Genomic DNA, 19,446 nt, shown 5'->3' on the forward strand with positions numbered 1-19,446 from the left:
TGGTGTCGCCCGCTTGTTCGCTACACGTTGTATCGTATATTGCAACATACCTGAGCACTTAGTGTTAGAATGGCAAGCTAAATGCGAGTTCCGACATTTATTTTTTAGTTCCGCTTGTTCGCTGCACGTTGTATCGTATATTGCAACATACCTGAGCACTTAGTGTTAGAATGGCAAGCTAAATGCGAGTTTCGACATTTATTTTTTAAAAGTTCTGAGCGCCCTCTGGTGAAAGCTGCATCAACCAGACTACGTTGCCCATGGCACCAAAACGCTACACGCGAACACTGTCATCTTTCGCGTACGAGGTATAGGGAAGTTTAGTCCTTTTGTGATGAAATAATTTATATATTTCTGTTCCTCCTTTCATGGAAAAAATACTACTGCATATTTTTTTTCCTTAGGGTGGACGTCTCGTGATAATGCCAGTTACGAGCTGAAGGTAGTAAAAGGTACATGTTGGTTAGTAACCGTTACTAGCTTCTTGAATTAGTAACGTTACTAACTTGACCACTCCTAACTTCAGTTACTAAGAACCTAGTGAAACTTGTGACAAGAAGTTAGAAACTATTAGTCAGTAAGTACTACGAACTTTTTCTATGAGTTTAGCATATTAATTTTGTTCTCAAACAAACAGCTGTACAGTTGTCTTTTTTTAAATTTTTTTTTTTTGCATTTAGGTTATTATGTGTCAAGGTTGCTTTTGTTTTGGATATATATATTGTTTAATTTCAATAAAAACATACAAGCTACCTTTCGCTAAGCAATATTCTAATAGCAACATTTTTGCCAGAAAAGATATTATTCGTTAGAAGCCAAAACTTGCGAAATCAAAATGCGTATTGGACTAAAATGTTTGAAACGATCCACTTGTATTTCCATGAAAAGTTTCAATTAGGTCGTTCCCTTAATATATACATATATTTCAGCCATGAATTTGGCAATAGCAATTTCGTTACCCTTGTATAAACCATTTCAAACGAGGTAGTGGTTTTCTCTGCAGTATCTCAACTGATTTAAGGAAAAAAGAAATACGAGAGTACTTTAGTTTTACCTGGCAAAATAGCCATACGTCGTCTACGCTTTATGGGGGCAATTTTCGGTACCAGCATTTATGTACCTTGATTTATACTGCGAATTCTAACGGCAGTGTGTATTGCGGGTGTACGATGTGAAAATCACATCGAACACACGCAATACACAGGTAGTGTGCACGATGTCAGAAATCAAAGGATTTTGTCAAAAACATGACGTGATTACGCCACATGTACCACGGCATCGACCTGATGACGTTGCGTGACCTGAGCACGTTTTCAGGTCATGTGAATTATGACGTTTAAACTCAAGTGCCTTTGGAGGTTATTTCCGTTTTTCTTGGTCGTAACGCTTTAGCAATCACACTTTGGCGTTTCGTTTTTACAAATCACTTCCGCGCCTTGAGTTTTCACCCAGATATCCTCGCCCAAAAATATGTTCTACGTTATAAGAGGTGTGTTTTATTTTTGAAAATTCAGACGCTCAGTTATATACTGAATAATTGCATCAGAATCACAGGATGCAACAACACTCCGACAGGCCAGCATAGGCAATGTTATGACAATAATGACAAACAATGGAAATCATGTCGGGAGTGGCATGAAAAATACAGGCTCGTAAACAATATTACACCGAGATCTACGCACACAGGAACATGTCCTAGGTCTGTTCATTTTGTTTGGTATAACCTAATTATTGTGCCGCCAATCTTTGAGCATTTCGAACGAATGTATTCATATGTTTACTATATCTGTGGAAGGTGAAGTATGCTTGATAGAATCGTACATATTCTACAGGTGCAAACATACTCATAAGGCTTTTATTACACAACCGTGTGTTTGGTTACGTATCATGAGTATAATAATATGATGGCTCTTCACTACACTTGCAAGATTAGAGTTTTATTTTATTTTTAAATTTTTTTATAAAGTAAAACGCCGGTCGGTTTTCAACTTGTTTTAAAAATTTCTCGTGTTATAGACAGATTTAAATTAACATTTACATTGTTCTTTGGGATTTTTGAGACACGTCATTATGGTTTGCATAGCATTTCTTTCATTTGATTCTTCACAGCCGTCGATGTATTCAAGTATTTCTTCAGAGCACGTGCTTAGCAGATTCTGAAACTTGCCCATTTCTTGCTCATTTACCTGGAGGGACATTGAAGAAGATACATGTAATCATTTCTTTCTTGAGTCAGCAGGTTGGAAATTTCAAAATCTAATTTTCTAAGGGTGCCCGAAATTGCTTTGAATTTAATTGCCCAGCGCAATACCAAGCTTCAAAAATGTAAAGAAAAACGGTATGTTGTGTGTTTTGCTATATTGTCACTGACAGCTTAGGAAACACAGAACGGGGTAAATTTTGAACATCTAAATATTTCCCAGCCAATGAGATTCCGGCGTTAGACGATAAACACAGAAGGACGAATCACGAAGAAGCATGGACGTAAGAAGCCAATCCCTGCTCTTCTAAGCTGTCAGTGATCATATAGCCCTGTGAAGGCTATTAATGACTCAACGATATTCGATTAGAAGCGATATCGTAACTGGACACATAGAGTTACTCTAGAAACCAGTAACTGTACATCCCTGATAATTTGACGACCTTCTATGTTTTATGCCCGGGGAATCATTTTCAGGAATGACTTTACTCGGCGACAACTTTTCTTGGCAATGCAGTGGAAGGTACGTCCCGCGTCCCCTCTATCATTTTGAGTGTACGCAGACTCTCCTCCTCCCCCATTTCCGGGGAGAGGAGGAGAGCCTGCGTACACTCAAAATGGGAGAGGGGACGCAGGCCTGTACCTTCCACTGCATTGCCAAGAAAAGTTGTGGCCGAGTATAGGAATATTTCTAACCTTGGTTTATATGCTGAACGCTTCACCTGATTCGGGTGCATTTTATTTATAGTAGTCAAGTTTTTCAAAAGGCGATTATAAGTCCTACTTGTTGCGGAAAATAGGAGATAAAACATTTGATGCCACAAAAGGCTTAAACCATATTATACGGAAGAAGGTTCTACATGTTCGGTTATTAATTCGTAACAATCGAATATTATTATTATGCCTACAGTTGGCGCGGGTAGTTGTAATAATTGTAGGTATGATATCTTGTTATATTTCAATCGCTATATTCTCAGCAATATTGACCTTCTGTTGTTGTTTTTTTTTTTTTTTTAAATGTGATTCAGGACTTAAGCGCGAAACACATGTACGACGAAACCGTCCGATCCGACGTGCGGACTGCCGGAATGACCTTGGGAGGCAAGGGTTTTCGTAGCATCGGAGAGCGTTGAAAGCCCTCGCCTCCGACCGTAGTAATGCCTGGTCGGACGTCGGATCGGACGGTTTTGTCGTACATGTGTTTCGCTCTTTAAGCAGACAATTCTTTACCTTCTTATGCTCCCTTAGAACATGTCAACATTAACACACATATGTATACTTATACTGCTTTGGTCGTTTCTTAGGGACATGAAAATATACTATATAAACAACAAACATGAGTGGTGTAAGGTAGTCATTTTAGCTAGTTTGTATTTCAACATGGTGAAACAGCGCACAAAACATGGACAAAGAGAAAGGACAGACAGAGCGAAAGAGCGCTAACCAATGAGACAGTGGTTCAAAAAATATTATGAATTTATTTCTCGATACTGCAAGCTCTGTTATGGCCCCAGCAGGAGTGGACACAAATCAAAACAGCACAGACACAATCAGGCCCATGAACATACAAAACATTTTATATAATTACTAAAATTATCTTAACTTTGAATAAAATGCTCAAGGATTAGGGCTATTAACAGTGTCTTTCGATAGGAAGTTCAATTAAAGAATTAATTGGATAGCATTTGGTGAGAAAGTAACGTCTTCGTGATGTCCACTTATGCTATCGCTGTTTTTATTCCTGCCCAGTTTCAGAATTAAAATTTTACTAGCTCACCTGTATATACCCTTACAGTCATAATACGCGTATATTAAAACTTAAGGTTCTGTCCTAATGTCTGGCCGTATTTTCCCAGAAAACAGGAAGGAAATACCTTTTCCTTGCATAATTAGGTGTTTTAAGTTATTTGTTTATTTAAATATAAATAATAAAAGGTTAATACCAAGTCCAATTACCGCACATCCGAGTAGTACGTCAACTTCTGCTTATGTACTTCTTGATCGAAAATACACAAGAGCTTATCTCATATATAAGAGTGTCAGCAAAGACTGCCCCAACAATTGGATACCTATTTTTTACCCGTTTTCAAGTAAATCATATTAAACCCGAGACAAAGGAATAATAAAAAAAACAACCGCATCTCTACGCGTTGAATGACGTTGATTGGGGCGAAGCTCGGGTGGTGCTTGTCTGCGTAGACGCTGAGCCGCAACATGCCGAGCCTTTCGTTCGTCTTCATCCATGTCACGCTGCGATCAAAAGCTCAAATGCGTATATAACCACGCTCCATACCAGACATTCTCTTTCTGACATGAATGAAAACGAACGAAAGGCTCGGCATGCTGCGGCTCACCGTCTACGCAGACAAGCACCACCAGAGCTTCGCCTCAATCAACATCATTCACCACGTGGAGATGCGGTTGTTTTTTGTTGTTGTTGTTGTTTTGCCCTACACGAGCACGGGAGCACGTGCCCACGTGCTCGTGAGCACGAGCGCCCGACGCCGGACATCGGACGGATATTCGGACATGGCTAGCCACTAAGGAGCTTCGCCAACACCACCTAGACAGAAGGCCTCCGCATGGTTTCCTCTTCCTCTATGAAATGTCATCACAGTCGGTTCGCGCTCGGTCGGCTATTGGACCCGAGTCCGACCTTCGACGCGCTGATTGGCCACCAGCCGCAGCCGAACACTGACGCAGCACTCGTGCCCAATCTCTCGCCTCGATCGATCTGACTATGATGACGCGTGTGGAGGCCTTCTGTCTACGTGGTGTTGGCTTCGCCCCTAAAAACGGACAAAATAACGAGGTAAGTTGATAGAGCATGTGTATATTCAAATCAATTTTTTTTAATTGCACAGTTGATCACAGCTTACTCTTTGTAAATCAATAAGGTTTCCGGCGTTCTCTGTGCAGTGATACCCATATATTTTTTTTTATGTTTACAACAGATATTTACACGAACGTTCATCATCGTAGCGAAACACGTGTCATTATTAATGACTTTTCAAAAAACGGTGAGTAAGGTTGCTCACCAAATTTAATTTTGAAATTTTGTTGCTTCAATTCGGTAAAACTTGAGTCAATTGGATTGCTTTTTTTTTTTAAACTGAACTTAACACGACGTTATCGATAATAAAACATCCGGAGTTTCCCAGGGATTTATACTGGGATCTATGTTGTTTCTTATTTATATTATTAATCTACCGATCGGTATTAAGTGTGCAATCAGAAAATATGCTGATGACTCTCGTGTATCCTAAAAACATTTCGAGCTTGCGCAATTGCAAGTTGATGTATAACATTAAATCCTAGTATTAGAGGTAGCGATTGCAAATTAACGTGAACCAATTCATACATATGTCATTTACCATAAAAATACAATATATTTTGCTACCATCTAAGTGGCTTGGTGTTGACTGCTATCCCCTCATGAGAATCTCACATTATCATGAAATATAACAATATTAAACTTCGTGCGACGTAACCTTTTCCTTACCTCACAGAAACTAAACTTTTTGCATACACGTTCCTCGCTCGACCCCAGCTGGAGTACGCTTCATCCGTTTAAATTACTTCTCCGTTATATTTAGAATATGTTAGAATCAGGTCCAAACCGCGCAGTAGAATTTATTTTTGGCAACTATAAATTTATATCTAGCGTCTATGCACATAAAACCTCACTTGGGTTCCACTTTCTGAAAGCATGCAGAAATTTATTCGCCACAACGATACTACATACATTTCACCACCTCCTGCTTTTTTTGCAGAAAAAATCTTTACCGCACACCCGCCCCTCACACCTCCCGTCACTTTGATAACTCATGTCAATTAATTTTATTTATTCATAGGACCAATAGCTTTCAGCTTTCTGCTTGCAGCTCCAATCGGTAATAGAAATTATTCCAATCGGTAATAGAAATTACCGATTGGAATAACCTACTTGGCTCAACAGTAAACATAACAGACACTTTAAAATTTCGCGATAAACATGCCGCCTATTAGGGCTAACTCTTCCACGTTCGTCTTTTATCATTATTTGTTTATAAATTGTGCCTTCAGTCAATTTTTTTTAATGACCGCATGCCCCCCCCCCCCCTTATAAAGCTCCTTGTGGGAATTCATGAACACAAATTAAATTAAACTAAATGAGCCAATATTGCTTCAGACATATGTTCCATAACGCCCTAATTTCAGATTCTGCTTCAGAATCGGGCTCACTTTATATTTATTTATGTTTGAAACTGTCTATCCTATGGTGACGCTCTATAGCGAAACAGATGGAGATGAATTTCAAGATTAAGCTGTATACGCTTACAATAAATGTGTTCAAATTATTAAAATCAATTACATTTCGAAAATATGTTATATTTTCATTACTTTTCCTTCGTAGTATTCCCAAAATTAATCTGGCAACATTTTAAAGTACTAAAGGTAGAAGTTATCTTTAATATATATACGTGTGCACCACACCCTTCTTTTTGTATCAACAGCCTCTTGCATTGTCACATTCAAAGTTATGACTAAAAACGTACGCAACCAGTGGCGTACCAACTTCTTCTTGAGTGGGGGGTGGGCGAACCAGACCCCAGCCCCCCCCCCCCCCTCCCCCCTCAGGGCCGGGGGGTAGTGCCCTTGGTATCATCCTTGGGCGCCGCCGGCCAGTATTTGCCCTGCCCAGCGGCTGTTGCAAAGGGAGCAAATCACAAGCCTTGTCCCCTCCCCCCCCCCCCCCCCCCGGTTGGTACGTCCATGTACGCAATGTGCTGCCAAAACATCACCATGTATAGAGATAACAAGGAAGGTAAGCATCAGGAACACTTCGTAGTCAGAAAGGGCGCAAGGTAGAAAACTAAACAGCATTAAACCAACAAGGATTTAAAAAAAAAAAGCTTAGTTTGTTTTGGTTTCTTGTGTGACACATTAGGCCTTGAACAAATCTTAGGTTTAGGACAATCAAAAGGTTTGGGGCGCCCGTCCGAGCCTGAAGAATAAGAGGAAACTAGTAAGACTCGGTCAACGTCCTGCCCCACGAATATTTCGAAGTCAAATGAGTATCGAAGATGAGATCTGCGTCTTTTTACACCAGAAAGAAAATATTCGCAAGTACGATACCAAAACGAGCAAACATTTGCGCGCCGCTGTTTTACGATCGCTTATATGTGGAAAGAAGTTAAGAAAGCTACAGGCACTTGCGATTGAGAGGAAGTATGAATGGCTTGGCTCCCACGATTAAAACGAAACAAATTACTTGTATTTTCTAACAAAGCTCGAAGCTATACGTGTTGTTAATAACTATGCACGCGACAACAAGACAAGCCGCTAGCGGCAATAATCACGTTACATCAGAACGTGACCAGATAAATAGGTGCGGGGCAACCTTTTCTAACTAATTTACAGTTGCTTCTAAGTCGAGTAATCGGGTAACGGAATCCAGTATGTTTATCGCGGGAGTAAATATAATTGCATTCAATAGATTTTTGTCGGTAACGTGTATTGGAATAATGCGGGGCACTGTCGTACATAACTCAAACCAAGCTTTCAAAACACCTTCATAAAGGGTAAGATTATCTTTAATTTAAAAAAATGCACACTCACCCGTGCCAAATTGGTAGACAAAGCCATTTTCACACTGACATGTTAACCACGATCCGCACTTTAAATAAATAACTTACTTTGCAAAGTTCCGATGATGAGAAAGAAGCTGCTGTTGAACACCCAAACTGCGATGCCATCAAAGAAACTTCTTCGATACTCATTTGAGGGATCTGACCTTGGTTTTTCAGGAAGTGGTTTATGATCTCCCTTGCCTGGAGGGAATAAAAATAAAATAAATTCTGCTCAAGCATTACACATAAAACAATTTTTCACTTGTACAATTTGTACATGTCCCATACTTTGGGCAGCTCGAAAAAAAAATTAGTGTAGCCTCTGAGAGCTTTAAAACGCGGGGCTCGATTTATGCTGTACACGCTTCTTGCCTCGTGATTGGTTCTTCGGCGTTTTTATTGGGTAATGCCGCAATCTGATTGGCTGCTGGAGCGCTAATGAGATGCTTGAGAGTCACCACGCCATGCGTTCTTTAAGTTGCCAGAGACCATAGGAGCATAAACAGCAAGCAGCAGTTATTTTAGGACATATATCCTTGCCCTAAAAGCACGATATAACTTTTCGTTAGCTGTATTTATGAACAAGAAATCTTATTGGATTCGATCTGAATCTCAGGTTTTTAGACTAGATTCCCGCTTTCTAATAACATTTCCAGTTAGATTTCTAACTGGAAATGTTTGAATTTTTCAGTTAGAAATAACGACAATTTATGGTAGTTTTCGGAGTAGATCCTTAAAACGATTACTTAGCCAATGGCAGTTGAGAAACGTCGGGGATTTGTACTCTTATGATAGAGGATGTGCGTCCCACTCCCGGCCGCCGTGAAAGGAGGATAGAAATAATTTCGGCTTTCCTATGTTGTTTTTTTATGTTTGGGTGGTTGTGCGACGAATCTCGGTTCCCTAGCGAAGAATTGAGTGAGAGATACGTTGTAGAAATGCCTCAGTGTCGTGCTTTTAAGTTGACGATGCGTACCGACACGTACAAAATGTCATGAGAAGTTATTTCGATTGTCTCGAGACGAGGTATGCCACCGACGCCGCTGTGCCTGGTAGATCCCAGGACGACGGCATAGGCAAGTCGTGCTAGTATGCTGCCGACAGATGACGCAACGCGAGAACGGGAGAACGCTCGACTGACCCCCTCCCTATAACGATGGGCTATTACGGCACGTATAAATGCAATGTGTGCGGTGCTCTGGGAAACGAACCTTGAATAGCAAACCAAGCAGGTCAAACACTAGAATTCTGCGTTACAGAGACTCTCGTTGCGCTAAAGGCAGAGTAAAAAAAACTTTCGGTCGATTTTATAATTTTTTTATGAACAAGTGCTCTTCATTTTCACCCAAGGAATTAGGAACGCATGTCGATTCCGTATATGTAAATTCAGAGACGTACCGCAGTTAGCCCTGGGCTGTGAGACTTTTAAAGTGCACCATACACTGATGGTCCTCAAAGCAATCAAAAACAACAGCCAACGGGAGGTAACAAATTCCCCACGGAAGTTTGGCCATTACTTGTTTTTGTCTGCCTCCCCACACCCAGTATTGCAACAGTGCGTGATAACCCAGAAGACTTACCCGTATTGCTAAAACAAGGTTGGTCCCACATTTCCGAGCTTCAGCAAGTTCCTTTGGACATTCAACACCAGCCACCAAGAGGGAGCATTCGAATGCACTTGCAAACCAGGAACATTGCCGCGGAGTGAAGTCCTTCCACCACTCGGCGCTTACACAGTGGGGAATTTCTTCAAAACTGCTGGCGGCAAAAGATTCAATACCCCTGGCGAAAGTCGAAAGTACCTGAAGTTTTGGAAATATACAAAGTTCGACATATATTCACGATCAGCCAAACTCCAACTTCATCATTCGGGGTCAATAAATAAGTGGTGTTCCTCATGCACGGTGACCAAACAATCCAAATCAATTACGAATACGAAATAAGCGTGCTGAGTAAGGAGGTAACCATGTCGAACTGACAAATGTTATTTTCTCTTTCAGTACTGAACGGTAGTCACAGTGAATCGGCGAATCTGAGAGCGTACAGTTCGGCGGAAGGTGTGCTTCAAAAGTGTGCTCAATTGCCTGTCCTCCGTTGCTTGGGCAGGTACTCCGAGCGTGCATTGGACACGAGAGTTGCGTCAGCATTCGGCGTGAACTCGGCTCAGCTCGTATCCGCCACGAAAGCTGCGTCAGTGTTCGGGGAGAACTGGGATCCAATCACGCGCTTCTTGTCCAAGCAATTGCGACCGCCAATGTTGCTCGATGAACTTTTGGGAGTGGTCTATCGTGCCTGGTGAGTCTAATTTGCATTGGCATTCCTCACATGTCGATTTGTGATTTTTTTTTATTCTTGCTTTCCAGGCTGCTGTTACAAAATATTTGCTGCCGAGGATGAGAAGGGCATGTTTCCATTGTGTCTCTGTGTGTGTTTTTGTCAAAAGTCAAAACATTACAATTTTAGTAACATTTACACTTTTGTTCAACCAAAAAGTACAATAAAGGTATATTTAAATATTTGTATATTTTTTCCAGACCATGGTCCGCAGACTGCATGTTTAAAAGCCATAATGTTACGCGGTATAGGCTATCCACAGTTCTAGAGTATAAGGGTTTGCTTCTTCAGAATCTTTCATTATGACGGGACGGGACGAATTTTGTGACAGACAAATTATGTTAATGACGATTGCTCTGACACAAGCTGCTTTGTTCGCTAATAAAGTGGGAGTTTTTCAAAATTTTGTGTAAGAAGGTCGTCTCCTGTGCCGAATATACACCAGGTACGGAATATGTGCCAAGAGCAGAGTATACACCGGGTGCACACTATTCACTAGGTGCACACCGCCTAAGAAAAAACTTTTTTTTTATCTGTAATATTTCCTGCTGACTACACTGCGGGTGGTTAGACAAATACGGTACTCCAAAATAATTTAAATGCCTTAAATCTACGAAGTGATTCAGAGACAACTGAGAATAACAAAAAAAAAACATCTAAGAAGAGAAATTATTTCTTCAGGACAAAGCCATCGACTGCCGCAGACGTCAGGTTTGATGAAATGAAGAATGTGTACATCTTCTGGAACTGACTGCTTCAGACTCGATGAATAGGATTTATGATACTTTAACTGCAATTATCAAGTATGTACACTACCCTGCATTGAACTAATTGTACAGATGAACTTAGAAATGGTCAGAACATACGCAGTTAGAGATTTCGCGATACGAACATGTGGCCGTTATGCAAGCGAGTGCACTATACTTTCGTGCCATAATGGCGAGTGTTGTGTACTTTGCTAAGTGTGTACTTGCAGTTGTGTCCTGGGTATCTGCAATCTCCTTAAAGGCGAGCGCCCAGAAAAAGTCTCCAAGGAGAATGGCCAGCTTGTCTCCGAGTTCCCAGTTCTTCTTGGCTTCGTCGTTGTGTTCTCCCGTGTCCATCACCGAATAATGAAGCAGCTGCATCACGTGCTGCATCTCGGCGACTTTCACGATGCGCTTGTGGTTTGCTCTCACCGAAATGGAATCTCCGGTGCGCATGGACCCTGTCCGTTTCAATTGGCTGAACAGACTCACCAACGTGCCCGTAGCTTTGTAGCCGGTCGCATGCTCATCAGATAGCACATCCCTTAGAGCACAGGATATAAAATAAAATATTAAGACAAATAGGAAGGAAGAACTTTGTTCAAATGCAATTACATGTCGAAGTTTGTTTTATGAAGGCCATATTTCACTGCTTAAATTATGACGAACCGCACTCAGCCCCTGGGCGTACCCGAACAGGCCCATGGGCCTGTTAGGGTACACCCAGGGGCTGAGTGCGGAAAATACATTGGAAAAGGAAAAACAGCGTATGGCTAGGGACAGACAATCAAAGTGCAGTTCCATTCTCTGTCCCTAGCCGTACGCTGCTTTTCCTTTTACAATGTCTTATTGGTACGATGAACATGATGAGCCTCCGTAGGCCGCCGTACCTGTTCAGCGACGCCTTTCTGAGCCCGTTCGTTTTTCTTTCGAAGCGTTGTGAAGACGTTCATAGCGTTTCTAGCGAGCGTATGTCTTCCATCATAGGATGGATGAATGGTTGGATGGTATGGGCTACGCCCTTTGAATCGAGCGCTAGCGTGTGCCACCTAGACTAAAACGTTTATATTCCCTCGGCTTAACATTTTACTATATATTTCGTATTTCGCTGAATCATTTCCCACACCAATTTTGTGTATTATCACGTTTTCTCTAGACCTTCTCCGCCCTTCTTCAAACCTTGTTTTAGCGATTGTAATCATTTGTTCCTCCGTTCTCCCATCTTCGCCAAAAAACCTAGCACTCCCCAAAAAAAATCCTTTACTGCTTCAGGAAGGGAAGGACGTAGTCCCGTGCACTTTAAAACCATAAATTGTAGCGTGTCGCTATTACTATGGCGTACGGCACATACCTGTCTATCTCTTAAAATGTAGCCCACTTTGTATTTCCCCTCAACACTCCTTGTTCTCTCCTCAAACACTAAAGGGCCTCCTATGAATTATCAGACACCCGTTCCTTTCTTACGTTTTCTTTTAATATACCGTAAACCCATATTACAATTAAAAAGCTACTCGTTATCCCGTTCTACATCTTTCCGCGCATCAGTTATCGGCTCAAAGCTGACCTTTCCTGCTGTCAGACATCAGCCTGTACAAATATCTTCATTCCCAGCAAATCGTCAAAATGAAACCACCGGCAAGGATAACTAAATCGATTTGTCCAGAACAATAAATGCTGCCGAATTATTTTTGCGAGAATGTCACGCGACATTACTTTATTGCTATTTATGTATTTCTTCAATGGAACTACTCACCTCTGTAGCTGACTCTGAGCCATGAGAGCACTGTAATGAAAGAACACAATATGTCATGCTCTTTATTTTCTGTGCCTTCAACCCCAAATCAGTCTTGACATGATAACCGAGGAGCGGGAAAAAACAAACAGGGCGAACAACATAAAGCTTCTTGAGGAGCTTTGTGTTGTCCATCCCGTTTTCCCGTCGCTCATGGGTTACCATGTTAGTACTGTACCAGATCGGTTGCACTCTTGCTTTACATTTAAGACAGTAGTCTTTTTCTGCTAATTCAAACAAGATTTTCGTTTAATATTGTAAAAATACAGATAAATATTCGTTTATTGTCGCTTATCTTGTTTCGAACGAAAATGTAAGTATAAAATTAGTGACTATAACTGATATTCCTCCAGATTAGAACCTGGATAATTAAAAACCAAACAGAATGCGGGCACAGATGCAGAAATTGGGGTGCATGGCGCGATTTCCCCGCAGCCATGATCTTTTCATATTTGGTTAGTCATATTGTAAGTCTGCTTTCTATACAGGCTGGCCTCTCATCATCCAAATGAATTGTGTGTTTTACTTTATATCGTCTTCTAATAGTGTTGGTGCAAGTTCTTTTTTTTTAAACTTGTCTACGATTTGTTAAGGCTTTTTATTTGGATAGTGGTAGTTTGACCGCAGCATTATCTAACTAATATCAAATATTTATTTAGTTATATCATACCAAAAACATATCTAAACGTAATCCCTTAGAGCAACCTAATAGTCGACTATGTTTGAATACCCCAATAAAATGTTTTATTTTTATGAGCAATTTCTCCGTCCAATAAACGCGCACTGTCAAATCAGATCAGATAAGAACATATAAGAACCATACAAGAACCATACAAGAAGTTATAAGAAACTGATAAAATGTTTATTATAACTTCCTATATAATCTTATATGTTTCATATGGTTCTTGCATACTCTTTTATTAACTTATTTGGGTATATGCGTTTATTGGGCCCAGAAATTTCTTATAAATATAAGATTTTTGCAATAGGAATCGGCATTAAGCTTTCAGTAATCGGGAACAATACGCGTATCGAGAAATAGTTAGCTTCATCGGTACTTGGGGGTAATTAGAGCCAGTTCAAATCGTCAGTTTATTTCTTATTGTGTATGACTAAAGCCGCGGTACAACATGCAAAAAACAGTCATCAGACATGTTCGGAGTATGCAGGAAGGAAACATGCTTCGAAGATAAATCTGTCAGCATGTTTGCGGCGAACACTTGGACGGTATACGAGCAGCATGACTGCTGCTAAGCGGTGATCGAACCTCGAGCGAATGGCCAACGAAGAATGACAGACACAGTACTCAGTAAACTACTAGATACTCGTATTCGATTGCTGCTATGGGGGGCGTCTCAACTTGGATGCTTAGCATCCAGCACGCGCTCTCTGCCTTCCGCTGTGCTTCGGCTCGAGGCACACAAAACGTCCAAGTGCTACCGAACGTATAGGAATCCCACGATAAAGAAGGGACGAACAGAAAGACCTCCATGTACCGTCCTCATCCTGTCAGTGACTACAGCAGAACGGGCTTGGGCATGAGGTAGAGGAAGGAGTAAGGTGCACTTACTTTATAGTGCTGACGATTGGATGACCAGATCCACGCACCTTAGAGATGAGATCAGTGAAACCGGCCACGTGGAGGTTGAGCATGTCAGCAGTGAAATTACCCGAGAGTCCGAAGGAGCCTTCCGCCTTCACCAGCGCCGTTTTCAGCTTCGGGAGGGCGTTAATGGACAGCCACGAAGAGGATAGCATCAACTTCCGAGCTCCGTGGCGGACAGCGAAATTCTCCAGCATCGTCAGATCTAGCGTCTTCTCGAGCGTTTCTGAAACTATATTTGCAATGGGAAAATCGGCGCATATAAATGGATGATACTCTCACAACCGGTTACTCTTTTATAGTTAATTCTCATAGGGATCTCCGCATGAAGTCGCGAGTCAGAAATATGACGCAATACCGGTGGGAAAAGAAAAAGGAAAAAAAGCGCGTTTAAGGATACGTTCGCAACTGGTTCGCAACTGGCTAACTTTATTTATTTTTTCTTGTTGCAACTTTCATCTGGGTTTGAATTTCTAAGTGACGCTATTAATTCTAATGGTTAAGGCGGACGCAGATCGCTAACATATGCAAAAAGGTGCAGGAGGAAAAACTGCTAAATTAAATGGTTTTCGAGTGTCATCGTAAAGAAAAGTACTGTCGCATGGAGTATATTTCGATTGACAGGTAAGAGTATTATTAAAACAAAAGTAGCAAAATTAACGGGAATTACTTATTTTGCTTCATTTAAGACACGACTGAACTTCTAAGCGCAATAAAACAGCTCTTTTTTTTTCTTTTTTTTGACCTGGAGCAAAGTTGGCAGTTGGTCTTTTTTGGCAAAAGTGTGTGTGTGTGGGGGGGGGGGGGGGGGAAGGTTTCTTCTAATTTATAATATATTTTTGAGGCCAAACATCTTATTTTAATAAAAGCTTTTATGTTGTAGAAGTGTTTTTAAAGCGAAATGGAACGCAAACTTCTAGTTAGTGGCATTTTTGTTTCCTTGGTGTTGATAATTGGAAAGTTCGAAGCGAATTTTGTGATGCTTCTTTTGCATATCGGAGTTCGCGTGTATGTTTGGCACCGGAAAGATAATATTTGGGACCCTCTCAGGTTATATGGTTCGCTAGGTTATTATGTTTTAATACTCAACTGTGTCCCACCGAAAATATCCAGCAACGTTTGGCAAGCTCTTTCGTTTTGACATATTTCGGATTTTTAAATAATTTTAATGACTACTAGCTATTCAGTTTTATTGGTTATATTGATATTGTACGTGAGTGATAAAAGGCGCTCCCATGCATTAAAATAAAATAATAATAGAAATGCACGTAACTTTCTTTTTTAAAGTTGCCCTGAGAAGGTTTTTGAGATCAGATAAATATGGCGATAACTCACTCTGCTGCCTCTCTTAGAAATCCGTAAATAATGACAATACGCGACTGATTTTCCTATTAAAAAAGGATTCAAGGATCGCAACACACCGAGGCCGTCTCCGGCGATGGGAGGAGCATGTTCTGAAAGTAGGACCACTGTCAGCCTCCAGCGAGCAAAGGATCTTCGCACCTCCGACCGGTGGAACCACGGAGTGATATGTCGAATGCGCGCGGCTCTTTGCCCCTACAGCCCGGACTACGTATATACCACTCAACCCAGCAAGCGCGTGCTCGAGCGTTTGAGAGCTGACGACCGGATATATCACTCCCGTGGAATATAAAAAAAAAAAAAACAATATAGTTCGCTGTTCTTGAGACGATTAGTGGGGGGCAGTATTATGTTCCCTCTCCGCGAAAAATTATTTTTGACTATCCTTACTTGCTTCTATCATCTCCTAAAGCATACACAATTTGTAATGACAGCGTTTGCAATCTCAACGAAATGTCGCGTTTTCATTGGTCATATGCCGTCCTGGCTGCCGGCACAATGATCCTCCCATCAACGGAGATGACTTTGATCGTTGATTGCTTTTTAATACAGGGAAATCGGCTGCTCATCGTTATGATTTATAGATTTCTGGGATGCTTAGAGCCCGCAGAGTGAGTTATTGCCATATTTAGGCAACCTCAGGTACCTTCTCAGGGCACCAATGACTTTCTTCAAAAATTTATTCCTATGCTTCCAATTTTGAAATTGTTCTTATAGCTCTCCGGCGCGGCGCATTGAACTGTAATTGCGATATCTGTCATTCTAACGCCGGGTGCTATGGGCCACTTTGACAAATTTTTAAATTTCTTCTCACTGAAATGAAGAATCATAAATTTCTCGAGGAATATAATAGCTGCCGACTCATAGCGCACACCGCAGTTAAAATTTCGGTTTTTCAAATAATACTTTTTATTCCACGAGACTTTCGAATTCGGCCCGCATTTTTCCCCTGTAAAGTTAGCACTCCGCCGTGCACCAAATGGCTTGCGGCCAAGCTATCTTTACATAGACTTATCGAAAAAAAGATTTGTACGATGCGTTTGTGACAGCATATTGACTAAGAATGTGACGGTTATAATATGACCATATAATAATTAGATGTTTACAATTAAAATTTGTGCCCTGGATTTCAAATATAAGCAATTGTTATGTAGGGCCAGAAACACTTGCATTGTATATATTTTGCTTTGAATTTGCATGTGTACAGTCGGGAGCAAAAGTTTGCGGGGCACGGGAGCGCGTGCCGAAATGCGTCGCCGCGCCGTCCGACGGCGCGCCGCCGCATTAAGGAGACACGGTTTGCGCATGCGCGCCCTTCATGCTCGCAATCATGTCTCTTTCGCTCGCTTCTTTTCGACGCGCTCCTGATAACAGGAGTCAGCGCCAGGGGCGTGAGTTAGCGCTTCGCTGGCTGTCTACAGCGCGTCTGCTTCAGCCGTCTCAGCCACCGCGCATTGTCACGGAGCTCACGTGTGTGTGTGTGTGCGGGGGGGGGGGGGGGGGGGGTAGCCAGGCGCTTATCATTCAGCGCGGCTGCTGAGGCAGCTGAAGAGGACGCGGGGCATGACAGCCAGCGAAACGGCAACTTGCACCCCTGGCGCCGACTCCGGTTATCAGGAGTGGGTCGGACAGGAACGAGCGAAAGAGACATGACTGCTAGCATGAAGGGCGCGCATGCGCGAAGTGCGGCTTTTTAATGCGGTGGCGCGCCGTGAAGGGGGGAGGGGGGGGGGGTATTCTCCTTCCCCCCCCCCCCCCAACACACACACGCGAGCTCCGTGACAATGCGCGGTGGCTGAGACGGCTGAAGCAGACGCGCTGTAGACAGCCAGCGAGGCGCTAACTCACGCCCCTGGCGCTGACTCCTGTTATCAGGAGCGCGTCGAAAAGAAGCGAGCGAAAGAGACATGATTGCGAGCACGAAGGGCGCGCATGCGCAAACCGTGTCTCCTTAATGCGGCGGCGCGCCGTCGGACGGCGCGGCGACGCATTTCGGCACGCGCTCCCGTGCGCCGCAAACTTTTGCTCCCGACTGTACGTAAAGTTTCAGCTCGGTTACAGACACGAATTGAACAAATTTTTTTTCAGGCGTGTATAACTAGAAATAACTAGAAATATAAATAGAACGGTGCGCCGCTGGCCGTTCGATTGTGTCTTTTTATCTATCTTATTTTATTTATACATATATATACGTGTATAAATAAAGAACACAACGACGACGACGTTGAGAGGATGACACACCGGGCGACGGCGGTGCCTCAATCTGAGCCCTAGTTTCTCGGAAGCGGCAGCTTCTACTTTGACTGAGCTACCTCCGTAAAGCCTGATGCTTCGACCCCAGTGGACCCCAGTGAGCAACAGCGCCATCACGTTCCTGGGGCTCCTTCATGCACCGATCGAACGGCGTGCCAGATCCCCATGGCTCGCTGCTGACCCTCCCAACCCTCCTCCACGAAATCTGGACTTCTGCGAATTGGACCGCCATCCTCCCCAATACCAACAATTCATGTCGTCGTCATCATGCCATGTATATAGTCATCACATCATCATGTTCACTAGACGCGGCACCGCGGGCCGGGCTGCTGCCTTTCCGCGGTGCCGCGGCTGAGCCAAAAAAAAAATATAAGGACTAAAAACTAAAGACTAAAGAAACTGTGTGTGCACGCGCACGTGTGAAACTCGAACGCCTGTGTGGCGACCGTGAACGGAGCCTCAGCCTGTGGCCACTTCAATCGCAATAAGTATCAAAACGTTACTTTTATCTTCTTTCTACCATTGTGAGTAGCCTCTTTCAACCTCCCGGTATGACCCAAGACCAGAAAGATAACATAAGGTTAAATTGTGCGGAAAGGGGAAAGGGGCGTTAATGTTTTTTATCAGGGAAACAGTAAGACCATTGTACTTTAACAAAAAGACCTGTGAATTATGAACAGATTACAATTAAAAGAAGAAAATGTCTCCATAATTCAAAGCACGTGAGCACGTGAACGTCAAGGTTATACTCCATTCACACGACCAACATTAAGGTACCTTTAACATAGGTCCCTTTGCAATCGGCGAATCAGCCCGCGCTGATGGATCGCGAAGACATGCCACGCGCGGAGGTGCGCGAAATGATTCGCCGGCCTTTAAAAGTCCCTTAGGTACTTTAGCCAAAGAGACCTTTATGGTCGTGTGAATGGGGTATAATTGTGTGTCCTATCTAGAACGCCGGTTCGCCAACACGCCTGGAGGCCAACCAGCATAACAAAGTAGGATAGCGAGCCTCAGAAGCTTCTCAGATGTCTTACGATATTATGAAAGCTTAAAAAAATGGTGCATCAGCTTATTAACCTGCGATGAGGCATTGAGCAACAAATATAACCATTTCAAATCATACGCGCAAAGTCAGGTCGTAGGTTTCATTGTAATAAATACATTCTCCTACTCTTCCGTTTCATGCAAAAAAAGTATACAGATAGCATTTTATAGACCATTCTAATAAATGTCCTCTACGACCTGTTAGCCTTATTTACTGGGCTGTGGGACGCTATCTGAGCACGCGCAGTGGCTCACTTAATGAAATGCTGTAAACAGCACTTTTGTTCACAGTCCGGTGACTCGGCGTTTATGGTCTGGGCGATAAACGTTCAAAAAGGTGACAGAGCGAACCGCTCTTGAGGGTTAAAATAATTACCCAGCATTTTCATTCGACACTTTTCTTTCCTAAATTCATGGCAAGGTGGCTCCAATGCTTCTACCACACCGAAGGGCACCGCACGATATATATTGAGTAACAGGCTGTAGTTGGGAGCTTG

Source organism: Ixodes scapularis, unplaced genomic scaffold (genome assembly GCF_016920785.2).
Source record: "Ixodes scapularis isolate PalLabHiFi unplaced genomic scaffold, ASM1692078v2 PGA_scaffold0__279_contigs__length_252992795, whole genome shotgun sequence".
In the NCBI taxonomy this organism is placed as follows: Eukaryota; Metazoa; Arthropoda; class Arachnida; order Ixodida; family Ixodidae; genus Ixodes; species Ixodes scapularis.